At 39.7% G+C, this 20,908-nt stretch overlaps 1 protein-coding gene across 5 annotated transcripts in view; it reads right to left on the minus strand.

The window, feature by feature from the left end:
• NINL (ninein like) overlaps window positions 1-20,352 on the minus strand; it is a 261,481-nt gene extending 241,129 nt beyond the window's left edge. For 3 of the 5 annotated variants that reach the window (XM_045832845.1, XM_045832842.1, XM_045832841.1), the window contains exon 1: window positions 20,111-20,352. The gene's annotated coding sequence lies outside the window, so the exon portion shown is untranslated. The remainder of the gene's footprint in view (window positions 1-20,110) is intronic. The other 2 variants (XM_045832843.1, XM_045832846.1) reach the window with 2 other exon arrangements.
• Between the last annotated feature and the right edge of the window lie 556 nt (window positions 20,353-20,908).

A 20,908-nucleotide genomic window follows, 5' to 3' on the forward strand; every position in this document is an offset into this window, starting at 1 on the left:
TCTTTGTCTCCTCATTTTGTCTGCCTTCTTGTGTTTCTATGTATATTAAGTAGATCTAGTATGCCTCCAAATTCTTGGCACAGTGGCATTATATAGTAGGTCTCCTGTAGGCCCAGTGGTGCAGTCTCTTTGTTCACCTAAGCCAGGTGCTCCAAGGGTGTCTTTGTGTGGGTTGTGTATGTTCTCCTATTGTAGTTGAGCCTTGATTGCTGTCAGTAGGTGAGACTGGCCCTCAAATCAACTGGCTCTAAGGGCTGGCAAGACAAACTCTTGTGTGGAGACTGATGCCATGAAGTGGGATTTGCTTTAGCAGTTTTTGAGGCCTATCCAGTCCACCCTATGAGTGTGTCATTTGTGGTGTTAACTGGGTGGTGCTCTGAAGCCATCCACCAAATGTTTTCATTCTGGGTCCTCTATGGAGGGGCTCTGGGGCAGGATCCCTTGTAGGCCAAGATTATCTGTTGCCTGTGTCTGGCTTGCAACTACAAAGTGACCTATGGATGGTAGCTGCTTATACTGGATTTGGAGGCACCTGAGAGAGGTTGTGCTGTGAACCAAGGCCAGTTGCCACTAGTCCTGTACTTGGGGCCACTGAGGAAGTGGTAAGGGGCATGCTGAGGCTAGCTGCTGCTTGTTTGGGGGTTGTTGACCTTTAAGAGATTTTAGGAAAGTCTTCAGCATGGCCAAGGCTGGCCAGTTGTGAGTAACAGCTGTTGAAAGAGTTTTGGCCTATTCATGAGTTGGGTGGGATGGGTCCTCAGGGAATCACCAGAATTGGGTAAGCAATATTAGCCAGATTGATGGAAACAGACTTGGAGCCTGCCTGTACTTGAAGGCTAGGTGATGGGAGGGATCAACAAAGGAAAATAACATCTGCCAGCACTTAATTCAGGAGAGAACTGACCTCCAGCCCTCACCTTGAAGACAGGCAATTCAGTTCTTCCCCATGTGTCCCTGACTGCTACTTGTAGTTGTCTTGGAGGTGTCCAGAAGAGTCCAAGATGTAAACCAAGGTCCACTGCTACTACTGTCAGTCCATGAACACTTAAAAAGAAATATAAGGCACACCAAGGCCAGCTGCTACTTGTATGGAGTTAGTGAACATCTGAGAGATTTTAGGAAAGTTTATAGCAGGAGCCAAAACAAGCTGTTTGTATGAGAAAGCTACTGGAAACAGCTTGGGTGGGGCAAGGTCTCAGAGGATCACCAGGTCAAGGCAAACAGTGTGAGCTTGGTTGATGGAGATGCAGATATGGCACCCACCTGCACCTGCAGGCCAAGGACTCTGTAAAAGAATGCAGTCTCTACCAGCATCCAGCTGGGAGAAAGATGCCCCTTCAACTCTTGCCCCAGAGACAGACAATTCAGTTCCTTCCATATGTCCCTGATGTGTCTTTTGAGCTGCTGTCCCAGCACTGGAGTAAACGAGTCCAAGTAAGTCCATGTGCAGGCCTTTCAAGATGAATGCCTGAGACTCCAGCAGACCTCTGTCTCACTCAGCCACAGCTCCTGCTTCTTTTTATAGGCCAGAAATTATGGGGAGTTCTCTTCCCAGCACTGGAATCCTGGGCTGGGGGGCCTAGTGGGGTACTGGGATTCATTCCTTGCTCCTTGGGGGTACCTCCACAGCTGAGATATGCTTCCCTCCTGATTTTTGCCACCACATAGAGTGGGTGTGAAAACAGCCTCTTCTGCATCTCTAACATTCCTATCAGTCTTGACACGTGGCTTCTTCTATACATTCTTAGTTATAGGACTTGTGTTCAGCTACATTTCAGGTGGTTCTAAATGACAGTTGTTCTACAGCTTAGCTGTAACTTTGATGTGGTTGTGGGAGGACGTGAGTACTTCGTTTTCCAATGCCACTGTCATGTCCAAAACTCTCTCACCTTCATTCTTAAAAGATATTTCTACTGGATATAGATTTCTTATAACATATTGAAGATCACACTATCTTCTATTCAGTTATTACTTTGCAAAGTCAACTGTCAATCTACCTGTTGTCTCTGAAGATATTTTCTTCTAGCTGCTTTTTAATAATCTCTATTTTAGTTTGTTTTCTGTCATTTCACTTTGATGTATTTTTAAATTGATCCTGTTTGGAAATCACTAATTTCTTGACTCTATGAGCTAATATACCATTACTTCTGAAAAATTCTCAGTCATTATTTCAATTATTGCCTCTGGCCCACTTTCTCTTTCCTGCTAAGAATCAAATTAAAATGTGTTGGCCCTTCTTACTCTAGCTATTCTGTTGCTTAATCTCTCTTTCACCTTTTTATTTATATATGCTAAATTCTATATAATTTTTACATATCCAGCTTCCAGTTCATTAATTCCTTCTTCAGCTCTGTCTAATCTACTATTAAAACATATCCACTGATGTCTTAATTTTAGTCATTGTATTTTAAGTTCTAGGATTTCAATTATGTTCTTTTCTAATGTGTGATGTTATTTTTTATCAGGTTTTTACTAAATAATTTCATGCTGAAATTTCCAAGCTTGGTTCTTATTTCTTTCATTATAATCATGAGTAGTTATTTTAAAGTCTTTGCCTGATAAACATAGTATCTCGTGTTTCTGTGGCTGTTTATGTTGTCTTTTGTCGTGGGGGATCCTGGCTCATGATCTTGTGTCTTTGTGTGTCTGGTTATATTTCACTATTTTTGAACATTGTACATAAAAAAGTACTTGGGGTATTATTTTTGATACATAGAATAATTAAATCTTCCTCTAAAAGACTGACCTGGCAACTTCACTGCTAGGATTATATCCTAAGAACCCTGAAACACCAATCCAAAAGAACCTATGCACCCCAATGTTCATAGCAGCACAATTTACAATAGCCAAGTAAGTGTCCATCAGTAAATGAGTGGATCAAAAATCTATTGTACACTTACACAGGAATACTACACAAAAGAAAGAAAGAAGGAACTCATCCTTTGGGACAGCATGGATGGGACTGGAGAGTATTATGCTAAGTGAAATAAGCCTGGTAGTGAAAGACAAATACTATATGATCTCAGCTGTAAGTGGAACCTAATCAACAAAACAAAAAAGCAAGGAAAATATAACCAAAGACATTGAAATAAAGAACAAACTGACAGTGACCAGAGGAGATGGGGGAGGGTTATAGGGGGGAAAGAAGGGGAAAGGCTGTCAAGGAACATGTATACAGGACCCATGGACAAAGACAGGGGTGGGGGAAGGATTGAATGTGGGAGGTGGGGTAGGTAGGGTAGGGGAGAGTAATGGAGGGAAAATGTGGACAACTGTACTTGAACATCAATAAAAAAAGAGAGGCGAAAAAAGATTTTCTTTTTTTTTAATATTTTTCCCTTTATTCTTTTCTCTCTCTTTTTTTAAAGATTTTATTTATTTATTTTTTAGAGAGGGAAGGGAGGGAGATAGAGAGAGAAACCGCATCAATGTGCGGTTGCTGGGGGTCATGGCCTGCAACCCAGGCATGTTCCCTGACTGGGAATCGAACCTGCGACACTTTGATTCACAGCCCGCGCTCAATCCACTGAGCTATGCCAGCCAGGGCGAAAAAAAGATTTTCAATTTGCTTCTGCCAGTAGCTATCTGGGGCAATACCAGTCTGAGATCATCTTAATCTACTTTCAAAATTTTATATTCTTATGAACCACATGAAGCTGAGTTACAAGCCACTATAGGAAACTGAATGCTGCCACTCCATTCCCCAGTGCAAAGTAAAAGATGGTTTGATCAGATGACCTAGATAAAAGTCTGACCTTCTCTTCACTGAGTAACACAACCTGGATATTATTCCATACATGTACTCAAAAATATATTAAAATGCAAATGTAAATACCATTCTAGTATAGGAAGATCTTACTCATTCTCTTCTGTACCTGCATATACCACACATGCTTAACGAATTTTCAATTGATGGACATAAGTTATTTCTAACCCTTTACTATTAGAAACAATGCTACAATGAGTACTCTTGTACATAGGTCATTGAGCAAATGTCCTAGGATATTGAAAAGATATATTAATGACAGAAATACTGCAACAGATGATCTGTACACTTACAATTTTGATGGATATGGTCAAATGCTCTCCACTTAAGGGGTTACTCAAGAGGTTATATTCACTTAAAGTCCTGCCAGCAGCTTATGTCCTTATCTCTCCTCAACACAGTACTACAGGTATTTTTATTTATACTTTGGGCTACTATAAAATACATATTATTGCACCATTTAATTTACTATATATCACAAATAATTTTTCAGATGGGTAAAGAGCCCTTGAAAACATTTTCTAAGTAAAATGTATACTGAAGAATAAATATTCAAAACCAAAAATGCACAAATTATACAGGTATGACTCAAGAAGTCCTTACCAACAGAACCTACCCATGTCACCACCATCCAGAATAAGAAAAAAGACATTGACAGAAAACCCCATTGCGTCGTTATTTGTAGGGAACCGCTTTGCAAGAGGTGGAAATGTAGCTCAGCACCCACGTGGAAAACCAGTGGGGGGCGAGTCAGCACACAGGACCACTCCCGTGAAGAAGTTCCCCCATGAGAAATCAGGCCTGCATTATACCTAAGCTGCTTTGTGACTCTTGCTAAAACTCTCTCACCCTGAGTTCAGGCAGCAAACACTTGCTGCATATCTTTAAAGTAACTTCCTGAAGTCTGTCCTAATTCTCCCAAGGACTGAAGTGTAACCATACCTGTTACTCTTATCGTTCCCTTGCATTTGCAATATTTTTCCTTGTTAATCTGTAAGAAGTAATCGGCAACATCCCTTCTGTTCCTATCTGTAAAAAGTAATTACCTAAAGCAAACCTCAGTACAATGAATGAAAACTTTCTTTGATGTATGCTATTAGAAAGCCAATTGTCCTGGCTGGTGTGGTTCAGTGGATTGGGCGCTAGCCTGTGAACCAAAAGGTTGCCGGTTTGATTCCCAGTCAGTGCACATGCCTGGGTAGCAGGCCGAGTCCCCAGTGAGAGGCCCATGAGAGGCAACCCACACAGTGATGTTTCTCTCCCTCTCTTTCTCTCTCACTTCCCCTCTGTCTAAAAAAAAATAAAGTAAAATAAAATCTTTTTTTTTGAAATATTTTATTTATTTATTTTTAGAGAGGGAAGGGAGGGAGAGAGAGAGAAAGAGAGAGAAACATCAATGTGCGGTTGCTGGGGGTTATGGCCTGCAACCCAGGCATGTACCCTGGCTGGGAATCAAACCTAGGACACTTTGGTTCCCAGCCCGAGCTCAATCCACTGAGCTACGCCAGCCAGGGCTAAATAAAATCTTTAAAAAAAATCCAATATAAGAGCTTGTCAGGGCAAGGGTTGGCGATTCTCCTCTGGAGAGAGTGGCCAAGGAGCTCTCCCCTTGAGAAAGTAGCCGTGCCATCCCTTTTCCTCCACAGGACTCAGTAGTCCGTGTGAATTTATGTCGTCTCATCCATAATGCTGCAGACACTGTGGGCTGGTGTCCATGTCAGTTATCCACAAAAGTATTCTAATAAAATGATTCTAACACCCAGTGCCAAAATGGGGAGGGGATTACCACACCACCAGTCTCTGATGCCATCTGGACAACTTACAATTCTACTCAATACTGACACTATTAACTTGAAGATAGCATCAGATTCAAATTAAAAATAAATTTTTTGAAAAAGAGAGTCTATGAAAAGCTAAACTTCCCTCTCCCCTCACATGTGAGTGAAAGAGCCACCATCAATATAACACTATGTAGAAGAGGAGCAGCTTGGGCCCCCAAATGCTGGTTCAGCCAGGGGAACAACCCATAATGAAGCCCTGGACTTTTCTTCTGACACCTCCCTATTCGTTTAATCTGAGACAGGGTATTCCATCACTGGCAGATAAAAACATACTATCCATTCGTAGATGGGCATCTACAAATATAAAATTCTTTACTGGAACCCTGATAATCTAGAAATTGTGGACAATGATTTCCCTACAGATATTTAACAATAACAATAAATAATGACCACTTTGAGAAACACCAACACAGCAAAATCTAAACTTAGTAAACAAAGCAGATCCCCAAATAAGGTAATTGGATTAAAAGAATATGTCTGAAAACACAGATCTAAGATGGTGAAGAAGTAAGTGGATGTTACACTAACCTCCTCCCAGAACAAACCTGGAATTACAACCAAATTATGGAGAAATCACCCAAACAAACAACAAACAATAGTGAGAAAGAAGCCCTTACAACCACCAGGGACAGTCAGCTGAATCAACTTCAGCCTAACATGACTGGTAAGGAGTGCAGTGTAGATGCAAGAAGGCTGGCTGGGCATCCACAGGCAGCAGCTAAAGTGCTGGAGGGAAACTTAGGTGGCCAGTTTGGTCCCCCTGGGAAGTGTGGGGTCTAAACCCTAAGCTGGGATCCCCAGCCTAGAGCACAAGGGCCTGAAAAGTACAGATATAATATCTAGTTGTGAAAAGTGGCAGAGTTGCTCTTGCCAGAGATGGATGGCTGGAGACACAAGGAGCCATTTGAGAAGCAAAGGCATAAATTTTCATTTGCAGCCACTTACCCTGCGCTCTAGCAAAGGGGAGGTGCAGAGTTTACTAGAGATGTTTGACAAGAGACTGTGGATGGAGGCTTTGGGGAGAAAACTGAGAGCATAGATGCCGGAATCCAAGTGCTGAGTCATCCCCCATACTGCAGCAGCCATCTTGCTCAGGCAGACCACTCACTCCCCTCTGAGGGGCAGCAGTCTGAAGGAAAACAATAGCCCTGACCCCAGGAAGTATTCTGCCAGGCACTGTGATGCTAATGCCTGACTGCTGAGTGCAGAATGACTAGCTTAACAACTGAAGAGATCAGCCAGATACACTAGATCTCTGGAAATCTCAACCAGGCTGCCTAAGGTCAGATGGGGTCACCATCTGACACCACGACAGGAAGATCCAGAAAGAAAAACACAGTGGTAAATACTACATGCTACCAAGATTAACTCCACTGTGGTCTTCCCCATGATTTGTGATATTTTCTTTCCTGCATAGCTTCTTAACATTCATTTCTTGTCCTTCAAGTTTGTGTATACAAAGTCACTAGTTTTTTACACTATAGTTTATTTCAATTCACATATTTTGACCACTTCTCTTACCATATTTTACCTTATTCTTTCCTCTTATTATTTTCATATAAATTTTCTTTTCTATCTTGCTACAACTTGTTTCCATTCTTCACTCTTAATATTTCTCCCCAATGTGGCCTCTCAAAACCAGTGTTCTTGTCAATAGTTATCTCATGTTATTTTTCCTGCTTTTACAATACCTGCAGTCTCTCTCCATCTTTAGTAATCTTCACTGGTTGGTTGTGGGTAGTTGTTGTCACAATTTTTTAAAATTTAATTTTATTTTCATTCTTGTTCAAGTACAGTTTACTGTCCTTTACCTACCCTCTCCCCACTAGCCCAGCTCTCCCCACCTCCCTCACCTGTTTCCACCCACCCTTGTAATCTTCACTGGTTGGTTGTGGGTAGTTGTTGTCACAATTTTTTAAAATTTAATTTTATTTTCATTCTTGTTCAAGTACAGTTTACTGTCCTTTACCTACCCTCTCCCCACTAGCCCAGCTCTCCCCACCTCCCTCACCTGTTTCCACCCACCCTTGTTATTGTCCATGTGTTCTTCATAATTGTTCTTATAAATCCTTCACCCCTTTCCCCCATTATCCCCTCCCATCTCCCCTCTGGTCACTGTCAACCTGTTTTCAATTTCAATGTCTTTGGTTATATTTTGCTTGCTTGTTCATTTTGTTGATTAGGTTCCACTTAAAGGTGAGATCATAAGGTATTTGTCTCTCACCACCTGGCTTATTTCACTTAGCATAATGCTCTCCAGTTCCAACCATGCTGTTGCAAAGGGTAGGAGCTCCTTCTTTCTTTCTGTTGCATAGAATTCCATTGTATAAATATACCATAGTTTTTTTATCCATTCACTTACTGATGGGCACTTAGGCTGCTTCCAGCACTTGGCTATTGTAAATTATTCTGCTATGAACATTGGAGTGCATAAGTTCTTTGGATTGGTATTTCGGGGCTCTTGGGATATAATCCTAGCAGTGGAATTGCTGGGTCAAAAGGCAGATCCATTTTTAGTTTTCTGAGAAAATTCCATACTGTTTTCCATAGTGGTTGTACCACTCTGCAATCCCACCAACAGTGCACTAGGGTTCCCTTTCCTCCTCAACATCTCCAACACTCGTTTGTTGCTTTGTTTATGATGGCCATTCTGATCAGTGTGAAGTGGTATCTCATTGTGGTTTTAATTTGCATCTCTCTGATGGCTAGCAATACTGAGCATCTTTTCATATGTCTCTGAACCCTCTGTATGTCCTCCTTCAGGAAGTGTCTGTTCAAATCTTCTGCCCATTTTTTAATTGGGTTGCTTGTCCTCTTAGAGTGGAGTTCTATGAGTTCTTTATATATTTTGGAGATCAAATCCTTGTTTGATGTATCATTTGTGAATATGTATTCCCATGTTGGTTCTCTTTTCACTTTAATGCTGTTTTCTTTAGCCATGCAGGAGATTTTTATTTTGATGAGATCCCATTGGTTTATTCTTTCCTTATGTCCCTTGCTCTAGGGAACAGTGAAAATATTGCTGTGTAGAATATCTGAGATTTTCCTGCCTATGTTCTCCTGAAGGACTTTTATGGTGTCATGACTTACATTTAAGTTATTTATCCACCTTCAATTTATTTTTGTGTATGGTTAAAGTTGGTGACCGAGTTTCATTTTTTTGCGTGTAGCTGTATGTAGCTGTCTGGCTCTCCCAACACCACTTGTTGAAGAGGCTATCTTTGTTCCATTTCATGGTGCTGCCTCCTTTGTTGAATATTATTTGACCATAGAGACGTGGGTTTATTTCTAGGCACTCTATTCTGTTCTATTGGTCCATATGTCTGTTCTTTACCAGTACCAGGCTGTTTTGATTACAGTGGCCTTGTAATACAGTTTGCTATCAGGTATTGTGATCCCTCCTACTTTGTTCTTTCTCAAAATTGCTGCAGCTATTTGGGGTCGTTCATTGTTCCATATACATTTTTGAAGTGTTTGTTCTATATCTGTGAAATATGCCATTGGTACTTTAATAGGTATTGCATTGAATCTGTAAATTGCTTTGGGTAGTATGGACATTTTGATGATGTTAATTCTTCTGATCCATGAACTTGGTATATGTTTCCATTGATTTGTCTTCCTTAATTTCTTTCTTCAGTGTTGTGTAGTTTTCTGAGTAAAGGTCTTTTACCTCCTCATTTAGGTTTATTTCTAGGTATTTTATTTTTCTTGTTGCTATATCAAATGGGATTTTATTCCTGATTTCAGTTTCTGAGATATCATTGTTGATATACAAAAATACCTTTGATTTCTGAATATCAACTTCATATCCCACAGCTTTGCCAAATTTATTTATTAAGTCGAGCAGTTTTCTGGTGGAGTCTATAGGATTTTCTACATACACTGCCATGTTTCCTCTTTTCCAATTTGAATGCGTTTTATTTCCTTTCCTTGTCTGATTGTTTTGGCTACGACTTCCAATACTATGTTGAGTAGAAGTGGTGAAAGTGGACAAACTTATATTGCTCCTGATCTCAGTGGGAAAGTTTTTAGTTTTTGCCACATTGAGTATGATGTGGACTGTAGGTCTCTCATATATGGCCTTTATGATGTTGAGGAATGCTCCCTCTATTCCCACATTGCTGAATTTTTTATCATAATGAGTGCTGTATCTTATCAAATGCTTTCTCCAAATCTATTGATATGATCATGTGATTTTTGTCTTTGTTTTTGTTTATGTGATGTGTACATTTATTGATTTGAGAATACTGTACCATCCTTGCATCCCTGGGATGAATCCCACTTGGTCATTGTGTATGATCTTTTCAATGTATTGCTGAATGCAGTTTGCCAATATTTTGTTGAGGATTTTAGTGTCCATATTCATCAACGATATTGGCCTGAACTTTTCTTTCTTTGTTGTTTATTTATCTGGTTTTGGGTTAGGGTGATTCTTGCTTCACAAAAAGAGTTTGGGAGTCTTCTGTCCTCTTGCATTTTTTAAAATAATCTGTGAGGGATAATGGTTAGCTAATCCTGAAATGCTTTGTAGAATTCCCCTGTGAAATGGTGTGGTCCAGGGCTTTTGTGTGTCGAGAGCTTTTTGATTACTGCTTCAATTTCATCAGCTGTTATTGGTCTGTTTAGGCTTTCTACTTCTTCATTCAGGCATAGTTTAATTTTATCACTACATCTTCACTACTTTTGTATTTCAAATCTCAAATTTTATTGTTCCCTTCTCCTACTCTTTTTTCCATCTGAAATTTTAATTTTGCCCTGTTTTAGCCTGTTTTTTCTCTTTCATCCTGCCCTTCCTTTTCGTTTTTTCTTATATCGTTTTCTTTAAATTTCAAATTTTAATTTTTCCCTGTCCAGCCTAGTATTTGTTCTTCACCTTTAGTACTCTGTCTTCCTCTATCATCTCAAAATCACTTCCCTTTGCTCTAGCCATCTCTTACACTTTTCCTTTTTTTCCCTCCCTCTTTTGCCATCCTACTTATAACTTTAGCTCATTTGTTGTTGATAGTGCAGGGGTTGGATCTTTCTTTCCAATTGGTTTCCTATTTTTTATTATTTATCTTTTTCTTTCTCTCTCTCACTTTATATTATTTTAATTTCTCTTTAAACATAATACTATACACTTCCCTTCTCTACTCCATCCTGTTTTCTTCATTTTTAAAAAATTTATAATGTAAATTTTATTTTCTCTCTTCTCATTGTTCCAATTTTCTACTCTTATTAAGGTTCTCCATTTACTCTCTCAAAATCATTTTTCTTTCAGTAGATCATCTCATATTTGCTCTCCTTTCTTAAAATAGTCTTAATGTCTTTACACCTTTATTAATACTGGGTTCATTGCTGTTGATAGTGGAGTTGCAGGTGGGAGTTGTTTTTGAGGGTGTGGTTTCCTTCCTGGGTTTTGTGGTTTTTTTCTGGCACCACCTGCACCACAGCAGACAAAGCATGGCAGGTAGAATGACCCTTAGTCAACCAGCTGGAGGGAAGGACCCACCAAAGAATGCCCCAACAAGAATCAAAACCCAATTAACATCCAGAGAGTGTACATAAATGCCATAAAGAGCATCACAAGACCAACAAGTTCAGGAGGTCAAGGAGACTGCACACTGAATCTCCCAGGTCTCCTACCATAGAAGTTCACATCACAAACTCAGGGAGTCAAAACAGATCAATTTAAGAAGTACAATCAAACAAGAGGAGTCCCACAAATAAAGGGAACACAAAGAGACAGCCCCCAATTGAATGGAAAGGAGGAATCCTCAGAAAGAGTGGTAAATGAAATGGAAGCAAGTTAACTATCAGATACTGACTTCAAAACAATGGTTTTAAATAAGACCAGTGAGCTCAGTGAAAATTTTTTGAAAAACTACAGGGAAGCTACAAAGTACTTACTATGAACAACATCAATATGAAAAAGAACATAGGAAATAACACAACAGCCAATAGGAAATCAATATACAATTTCTGAATTGAAGAACACAGTAGAAGGAACCAAAATCAGTCAAGATGAAGCAGAGTATCGAATAAGTGAGCTTGAGGACAATGTAGAAAAAAATTTCCAGAAAGAGCAAGAAAAGGAAAAAAGACTTAAAAACAATGAAGAGAGGTTAAGGGAACTGCTGGATAACATGAAATGTGATAATACCTATATAATAGGAATACCAGTAGGTGAAGAAGAGGAGCAAGGGATAGAAAAAATGTTTGAAAAACTAATGATAGAAAATTTCACTAATCTGATGAGAGAAAAAGTCAAACAAGTCCAGGAAGCACAGTCTCAATCAAGATTAAACCAAGAGTCATGCTCCAAGACACATCATAATTAAAATAGCAAAATTCAAAGGCAAAGAGAGAATCTTAAAGGCAGCAAAGGAAAAACAGGAAGTAACATACAAGGGAGCCCCGATAAGGCTAGCAGCTGACTTCTCAACAGAAACACTACAAGCCAGAAAGGAATGGCAAAAAATATTCCAAGTAATGAAAAGCAAAGGTCTGCAACCAAGATTACTCTATCCAGCAAGATTCTCATTTAAAATGGAAGGCAAAATAAGGAGTTTCCCAGACAAAAGAAGGCTCAAAGAATACACATCCAGCAAACCAGTGTTGTAAGATATGCTAAAGGGAGTTCTTTTTTTTTTTTTTTAAAGATTTTATTTATTTATTTTTAGAGAGGGAAGGGAGGGAGATAGAGAGAGAGAGAGAGAGAGAAAGAAACATCAATGTGCGGTTGCTGGGGGTTATGGCCTGCAACCCAGGCATGTACCCTGGCTGGGAATCGAACCTGGGACACTTTGGTTCCCAGCCCACACTCAATCCACTGAGCTATGCCAGCCGGGGTGGGGGGAGTTCTTTAAAAAGAGGAAGAAGAAATGTGAAAGAGAGGAACACATTCACAAAGGAAATAAAATGGCAATGAATAAGTACCTATCAATAATAACCTTAAATGTAAATGATTAAACGCTCTAATGAAAAGACATAGGGTAGCTGAATGGGTAAGAATACATGGCCTACACATATGCTTTCTGCAAGAGACCTACCTCAGAACAAAAGACCTACACAGACTGAAAGAGAAAAGATGGAAAAAATATTCCAAGCAAATAGAGAGAAAAAAAAGCTGGGGTACCAATACTTACATCAGACAAAATAAATTTCAAAGCAAATGCCATAAAGAGAGACACTGAAGAACACTTCATAATACTCAAGGGAAGAATCCATCAAGAAGACATAAACATTGTGAACATATATGCACCCAACATAGAAGCCCCCGATATATAAAGAAAATCTTGGAGAACTTCGAGAAAGACACAGATAGTCACACACATATACTAGGGTATATTAACACCTCACTGTCAAAAATGGATAGATCTTCCAAAGAAAATATTGACAAAGATACTACAGCATTGAACAATGTCCTAGGTCAAATGGACTTAACTGATATATGTAGAACCTTTCATCCCAAAGATGCAAAATACACATTCTTTTCAAATGCACAAGGAACATTTTCAAAGATAGACCACATAATAGGACACAAAACAAGCCTCAACAAATTGTAGAAATTTAAATCGTATCAAGCATTTTCTCAGAAAAGGGACTGAAACTAGAAATTAACTGCAAGGAAAAAACCTCAAAAATTCAAATTTATGGAGCCTGAATAGTATGCTATTCATCAATGAATACATCAATAATAATAATAAGTAAGAAATCATAAAGTTTCTGGAAACAAATGAAAATGATCACACAACAGTCCAAAACCTATTGGACATAGTGAAGGCATTCCTGAGAAGAAAGTTCATAGCAATACAGACATATTTAAAAATATGGAAACATTTCAAATAAACAACCTAACCCTAAATCTACAATAACTGGAGTAACAATACAAAGCCTTGAGTAAGCAGAAGAAAGGAAATAATCCAGATCATAGCAGAATTAAATGACATAGAGACTAAAAGAACAATTCAAAGGTTCAAAAAAGCCAGGAGCTGATTCTTCAAAAGATAAAGAGAATCATCAAGCATTTAACAGATCCATCAAGAAAAAGAGAGGACCCTAATAAATAAAATCAGAAATGAAAGAGGCGAAATTACAACCAATACCTCAGAAACACAAAGGACTATAAGAAAGTACTACAAAGAACTATATGACAAGAAATTTGAAAACCTGGGCAATATGGACAAACTTCTACAAAAATATAATTTTCCAAAATTGAATCAAGAAGAAACAGAAAGCCTAGCCCTGGCTGGCATAGCTCCGTGGATTGAGCGTGGGCTGCAAACCAAAGTGTCGCAGGGTCGATTCCCAGTCAGGGTACATGCCTGGGTTGCAGGCCATGACCCCCAGCAACCGCACATTGATGTTTCTCTCTCTCTTTCTCTCTCCCTTCCCTCTCTAAAAAAAATAAATAATTAAAATATTTTTTTAAAAAAGAACAAAAAGCCTGAAAAGACTGATAACAGCTAGTGAAATTGAAGCAGTGATCAAAAACTCCCAGCATAGAAAAGTCCTGGACCAGATGGTTTCAAAAGAAAATTTCACAAAACATTTAAGGAAGAGCTAAGCCTGATTCTTCTCAATCTATTCCAAAAAATCCAAGAAGAGGGAAGACTCCCAATTCTTTTTGTGAGGCAAGCATCATCCTAATCCCAAATCCAGATAAAGATATAATTAAAAATGAAGACTAGAGGCCAATATCACTGATGAATATTGACACGAAAATCCTCAACAAAATATGGAGGCAAACTGCCTCCAGCAATACATTAAAAAGATCATACACCATGATCAAGTGGGATTCATCCCAGGGATGTAAGGATGGCACAATATATACAAATCATTAAATGTAATACATCACATAAAGAAAAGGGAAGGCAAAAATCACATGATTATATCAACAGATGTGGAAAAAGCATTTGATAAGGTACAGCATCCATTTATGATAAAAACAGTCTGCAAAGTGGGAGTAGAGGGCCTCAACATAATAGAGGCCACGAATGAGAAAACTACAGCCAATATCACACTCAACAGGCAAAAACTAAAACTTTTCCCCTAAGAAGAAAAACAAGGCAGGGGTGTCCTCTTTCACCTCTGGTATACAACATAGTAATGGAATTTCTAGCCACTGTGAGCAGACAAGAAAAAGAAATAAAAGGCATCCAAATTAGGATGGAGGAAACAAAACTGTTATTGTTTGCAGAAAACATGACAGTGTACACAGAAAACCCTATAGACTCCAACAAAAAACTACTTGGCCAAATAAGTGAATCTGGCAAATCAATGGGAAGCAAAGTCAATATTTAGAAATCAAAGGCATTTTTGTACACCAACAACAAAATATCAGGAAAAAAATCCCATGAGACATAGCAACAAGAAAAATAAACTACCTAGGAATAAACCTAACCAAGGAGGTAAAAGACCAATACTCAGAAAACTGCACAACACTGAAGAAAGTTAAGGAACACAGAAATGAAAGGAAGCATATACCATGTTCATGGATCAGAAGAATTAACATCATCAAAATGTCCATACTACCCAAAGCAACTTATAGATTAAATGTAATCCCTATGAAAATACCAGTGACATATTTCACAGATATAGAACAAACATTTCAAAAATATATATGGATCCATAAATGACCATGAATAGCCACAGCAATTTTGAGAGAGAAGAATAAAGTAGGAGGGATCACAATAGCTGATATCAAAGTATATACACAGTATGGTACTGGCATAAGAACAGGCACACAGGCCAATGGAACAGAATAGAGAACCCAGAAATAAACCCATGTCTCTATGGTTAATTAATATTTCACAAAGTGGGCAGGAGCATAAAATGAAGTAAAAATAGCCTCTTCAACAAAAGGTGTTGGGACATTTGGTCAGCTACATGCAAGAAAATGAATCTCAACCACCAACTTATACTCAAGATGGGTAAATGGCTTAAATATAAGTCATGAAACCAAAAAAGTCCTAGAGGAGAACATAGGCAGGAAAATTTCAGATATTCCACATGCATTATTTTCACCAATATGTTCCCTAGAGCAATGGACATAAAGGAAAGAATAAAAAAAATGGGACTGCATCAAATTAAAAAGCTTCTGCACAGCTACATAATACATCAGCTAAATGAGTAGGGATCCAATCACATGGGAAAATATATTTGCCAATGATAACTTGGACAAGGGTTTGATCTACAAAATTTATAAAGAACTCACACAAGTCAACACCAGGAAGACAAACAATCCAACTAAAAACTAGGCAAAGGACCTGAACAGACACTTCTCCAAGGAGGGCATACAGAGGGCCCAGAGTCATAGGAAAAGATGCTCAGCTTCACTAGCCATCAGAGAGATGCAAATTAAAACCACAATGAGATACCACTTCACACTGGTCAGAATGGCCATCATAAACAAATCAACAAACATGTGCTGGCAAGATTGTGGAGCAAAGGGAAATGTGGTACACTGTTGGTAGGAATGCAAATTGGTACAGCCACTATGGAAAACAGCATGGAAGTTGTCCCAAAAACTAAAAATCGAACTGCCTTCTAAGATGGAGATCCCACTGCTGGGCTTATACCCTAAGAATCCTGAAACACCAATTCAAAACAACCTATGTCCTCCAGTGTTCATAGTAGCATTATTTATAATAGCCTAGTGCTAGAAAGAGCCTAAGTGCCCATCAGTAAATGAGTGGATCAAAAAACTGTGGTACACATGCAGAATAGAATACTAGGCAAAAGAAAGAAAGAAGGAACTCCTACACTTCCATACAGCATGGATTGGACTGGAGAGTATTATGCTAAGTAAAATAAGCCAGGTGGTGAAAGACAGATACCATATGATCTCACTTTTAAGTGAAACCTAATAAAAAAAAAACCCCACAAGTGAGCAAAATAGAACCAGATACATGGAAATAAAGAACTGATAGTGACCATAGGGGAAGGGTGAGGGCCATATAGGGGAAAGAAGTAGAAGGTGAAGTCAAGGAACATATATAGAAGTCCCATGGACAAAGATACCAGTGGTGAGTGTGTAATGGAGGTCAGTTGATTGTGGGTGGTGGGGTGTGGGTAGGGCAGGGGAGAGCAATGGGGGAAAATGGGGACAAGTATAATTGAACAACAATAAAGTTTTTTAAAAATAATATAATAACAAAGAAAAAAAGAATATGTCTTATAACACAAAAAGATTTGTCAGTTTCCTATAATGAAATACAAAATATTGGGGTGGCTGAAATGTTCATTTAGCTGTTTTTGTACAATGGCTATGAGTATTGCTTAGTTGCTTTAACTTCATTTGAAACAATTTAGTGGATTTTATTGTAACAGCAGTGATATCAGTGTGAATTTTTAAAACACTTATCAAAATTGGTGAATTTGGGGGCAGCTATTTTAATATTGAAGATAGAATAAAATAAGCAACTTTTTCAGCATATTATCCTTCAATATTTCAAGAAACACAACTGAAATGCAAAAAATATTTGTGCAGTGTATTGATAAGATGCTGTGACTAATCAAACATGTCAAAAGTGGTTTGTAAAGTTTCTTGGTATTTTTGACATTTTGCCAAATAAATTCTTTTCTGGGGGCTGTCTTGTGCATTAGAAGGTGTTTAGTAGTACCCCTGGTTCTACCCATTAGAAGCCAATAGCAGAAGACAGTCAACATACTCAAAATATCCAAATCAACAAAGTTATAGATGAAAATGTAAAATGTATCTTTTATGGAAAAAAATTAAATGGACTTTTGCCAACCCAATAACAGTCAATGCACAAAAACTGGTACATATATTAATGCTTCTCAAATTTGAGTGCATCAAAATTACCTGGAGGGCTTTTTTTTATTTGACAAAAAAAAAATGATTTCAGCTGAAGGCAGACTATGAACCAGACTGAGAAACTAGGAGTTATTATCCCTTAACGTCTAGAGAAGGACATTCCAAGATTGAGAGACCAAAAACCCGCATCCAGGGAGCAGCAAAGGCATGTTCCAAGTTTTGTCAAGAGGATGAAGAAGAGAACATACTCCATAAGGCGTCTCTATATCATGGTTCAGACAACAGTCAGAATCCTTTGGTGTAGAACTCTTACCAAGAGTCTCAAGGTTACCCCAACGATGGGGAAGGAAAACCTTCTGCTATCACCACCCTCCACCCTCCAAATAGCTCCAGGTAGTCTGACCCAAAGGTTTGGCCTACTGCTGTGATTAATGAAATCTCTGGCCTTGAGCCTGTTCCTAATTTGTACCTCAAACCAAGAACTAAGCTACACCCAAATCTAGAGTCTAGTTACGGCCACTGCCACTCAACCTTTATAGAATTACCACGGAATTGGAGATCAAAGTGCCTATGGCACCTGAAATGCCCTTCCAGGCAAGATGGTTGCGCCATTCCCTCTGGTCAAGAGTGAGGCTAGGACACCATGTTTTGACTCCATTTTCTAGATCTGCCGTCTTTGGCTCAAAGAGAAGGACAGAGATACCTAGCAGCCACCTCTTTATGGTAAATCCCAAATCTATGTGTCCAAGGTAGAAAGGATGTGGTCAGAGGGACCTTTCACATGCCTCAATTTTTAAATGCCACATGTTTTATCTTCAAAGAAAAATAAAATAAAAAAGAACCATCCAGGAATTGGCATCTAAAGTCAATCACCATAAAAGGGCAGGATCTAGATACCTTGAATATTTATGATTAGAACTTTCCAATTCTTCGTTACTCTACTATCCACCACCAAACATTCATAAGGACTCAGAGCAAAGGATTCACTAACACTAGGGATTTACAAATGCTGTTAGCAAATATCAGTTCAACACCTCTGAAGAATAAAATTTAGGGAAAAGGTATTCCTTCAAAGTTTATATAAATTCAATTAAAACAATTTTAAACCCTAACTTTTGCTCTATAAAGTGTTCTCTTTCTAATTTAATGGTATTAAATGTTATCTGAAGTTCAAGGTCTTTGGAAAAGGTTGTTTTCTCATCCTGTAAAAATGATTATCCTCTCATTTTTATTGAATATAAACTATATTTAAGCACATACAGCAGGCCTGGATTTCCCAATACAGACCAGCTAAATTTGTAATGGTTTAAACCACTAGATGATGTATAAATCAAACAGAGGGGCACCATAGTGGTAGCTTGCTTCTCTAACTGCCTTAGCATTCTCTTTTAATTAACACTGACTTTTGCACAAAGCTATTAAAATTGCAAGGCTACTGATAGTGTTCGGTTTAATAGACCAGTTTTAACCATTATTATTTTTTTTAATCTTTTTCTTTTAAAAGTATTTAAAGTCCAAGGTGGAAAACCTGGAAACCACAGCAAAGACCTCTTATAAGAAAGTCATTGTCACTCATAATCCCTTCTTCCTATTAACAGTGTTGATGATGGGACCTCGAGCCTCACTTGACTTTATCCAAGCCATTTAGCTTCATAGTGTCCCCCCAAATACAGCCCAGCCCACACACACCACTGCCTCCCTGTTCCAAAGCTTGGCATAAGTCTCCTAAAGCAGAAAGGAACCAAGTGACCTTTCTTCACTTCCATCCTGTGCAAACACACAGACCTACAGGGAGCTCCTAACAACGCACCAGGGCACAATTTATGAGAATAAAACATGCAAAGAGACTGGAAAGATTCCTACATGACATTTGTGGTGAGGAAAGGGGCGATTCTGCCAAACAACAGCCTTTTCTGCCCCAGAGGGTGGCATCTTATTTCAAAGTTTTTCGAAGTGCAAACTCCTAATATAACAAAAGAAAACAAGTACATCCTAAAAAGTTGTTCTATAGTGGGATGCAACGTTATTTATTTACAGGAGATAATTCTCTTCAATAATTCCATCTGTCAAAGGAATGGGACCATAGCATTTCACAGGTGACAAGTGAAGCACGAAGGGACTTGGCAGCGGTAGGGTAGGCAAAGAAGGCACCTGCCCACCGGCAGCGGTGCATCTGGGAGCAGAGGCTGCAGTGGCCCACCTAGGCCACGGCTCTCCCCAACCATCTAACCCCCACGTTCTAATGAAACCGCTTTCTTCACCCCATCCCAGATCGCACATCAGAAGTTGAACATCCACTTTAGTAAAGGAGCCAGAACACTGCAAATTCTGCTTAAAGGGGTACCGCTACTTCAGAAACGGCCATGTAGTAGGGCCTGGGTATTAAAGGCTTGGTCAAGCAGTCGGGCATCCCCGTAGGATACGTTATTTTAAAGTGACCCCACCCCTAGCCCTCCAGGGTGCTGGGAAAAACGGGATACCAGGTCATACTTACTGAACTTGTAGTCCCTATATCCAGAGGCAAAGGGAAGACGCGGACTCCACGTCCCGGAGACCCCACGCCCGTGGCCCGTGGCCAGTCCCAGGGCGAGGCTAGGGGCAGGGGGCGAAGTAGTACTGCAGGTTTTTTCACCCCCCACCCCGGCCGCCATCCGCCCAGAGTCGCAGGCCAGGACACTTCTTGTCCCACCTGCTGACTTCCTGGCTCCCTGGCCCAACCAGAGGAACTTGCAGCCACTCTACCTTATCAGCTTGTGCGCCCGCAGGCCATGCGACCCAGCGCACCTGGACTGCTGGGGTCGGTGGTCTACCGTCTCAGCCGGCGCACACAGGTCTCACGGATGTGGGGCAAAGCTACTAGGAGGCCCAAGGCTCCCATGCCGTATCTGCCCGCCGTTCTTTGTGTCGCAAAGTGCAGAAGCCCCGCCTCTTTGTGCCACCAGGCACTGCCCTCTTGTTCTCTCTGCTCAGTGGTCAGCTGGCCAAACCCAGAGAGCAGGGGGACTGGGTATGAGCCAGGTTGGGGACCGGACCGGAAGTGCGCAGAGCTGGGCGGGGTCCACGAGCCAGGGTGTACTGGGTGTGTAGTGTGAGGAGGAGTGTGGAGGGGCGAATGTGGACCGAGGGTCCTCCGCGGTGTGTGGATTATTTCTGGAAAGTGCGAAGCTCAGGGCATAAGCCTGGAGCCTACCTCACTGAATCCTGTAAGCGATGTGTTCTCTGTGGAATTTTGTTCTTGCTTTAACATCCTCTTCTGAAAACAACCAGAGGACAGAGACTAGGCAATGGTATACCCCAAGGTCGTGCCTGTGGAAATTAGGAAACATAAAATTTCTCGTTACTATGTTTCCATCATATTTACAATCTATAAATATTCATTATGCAGGCATTCATGCTAGGAATTGTCCTAGGGACTGAGAATACAGCAGTCACAATGGGGGAGGGTGAGGGGCAACAAAAGGAAATATCTTTGCCCCTTTAAAATTTACAGCTGGGAAACAATAAAAAAACTTAAATGAAAAGTACAAAAGTGTTAGATAA

This window comes from Phyllostomus hastatus, unplaced genomic scaffold (assembly GCF_019186645.2).
Source record: "Phyllostomus hastatus isolate PE091 unplaced genomic scaffold, TTU_PhHast_1.1 phas_contig_17, whole genome shotgun sequence".
Lineage (NCBI taxonomy): Eukaryota > Metazoa > Chordata > Mammalia > Chiroptera > Phyllostomidae > Phyllostomus > Phyllostomus hastatus.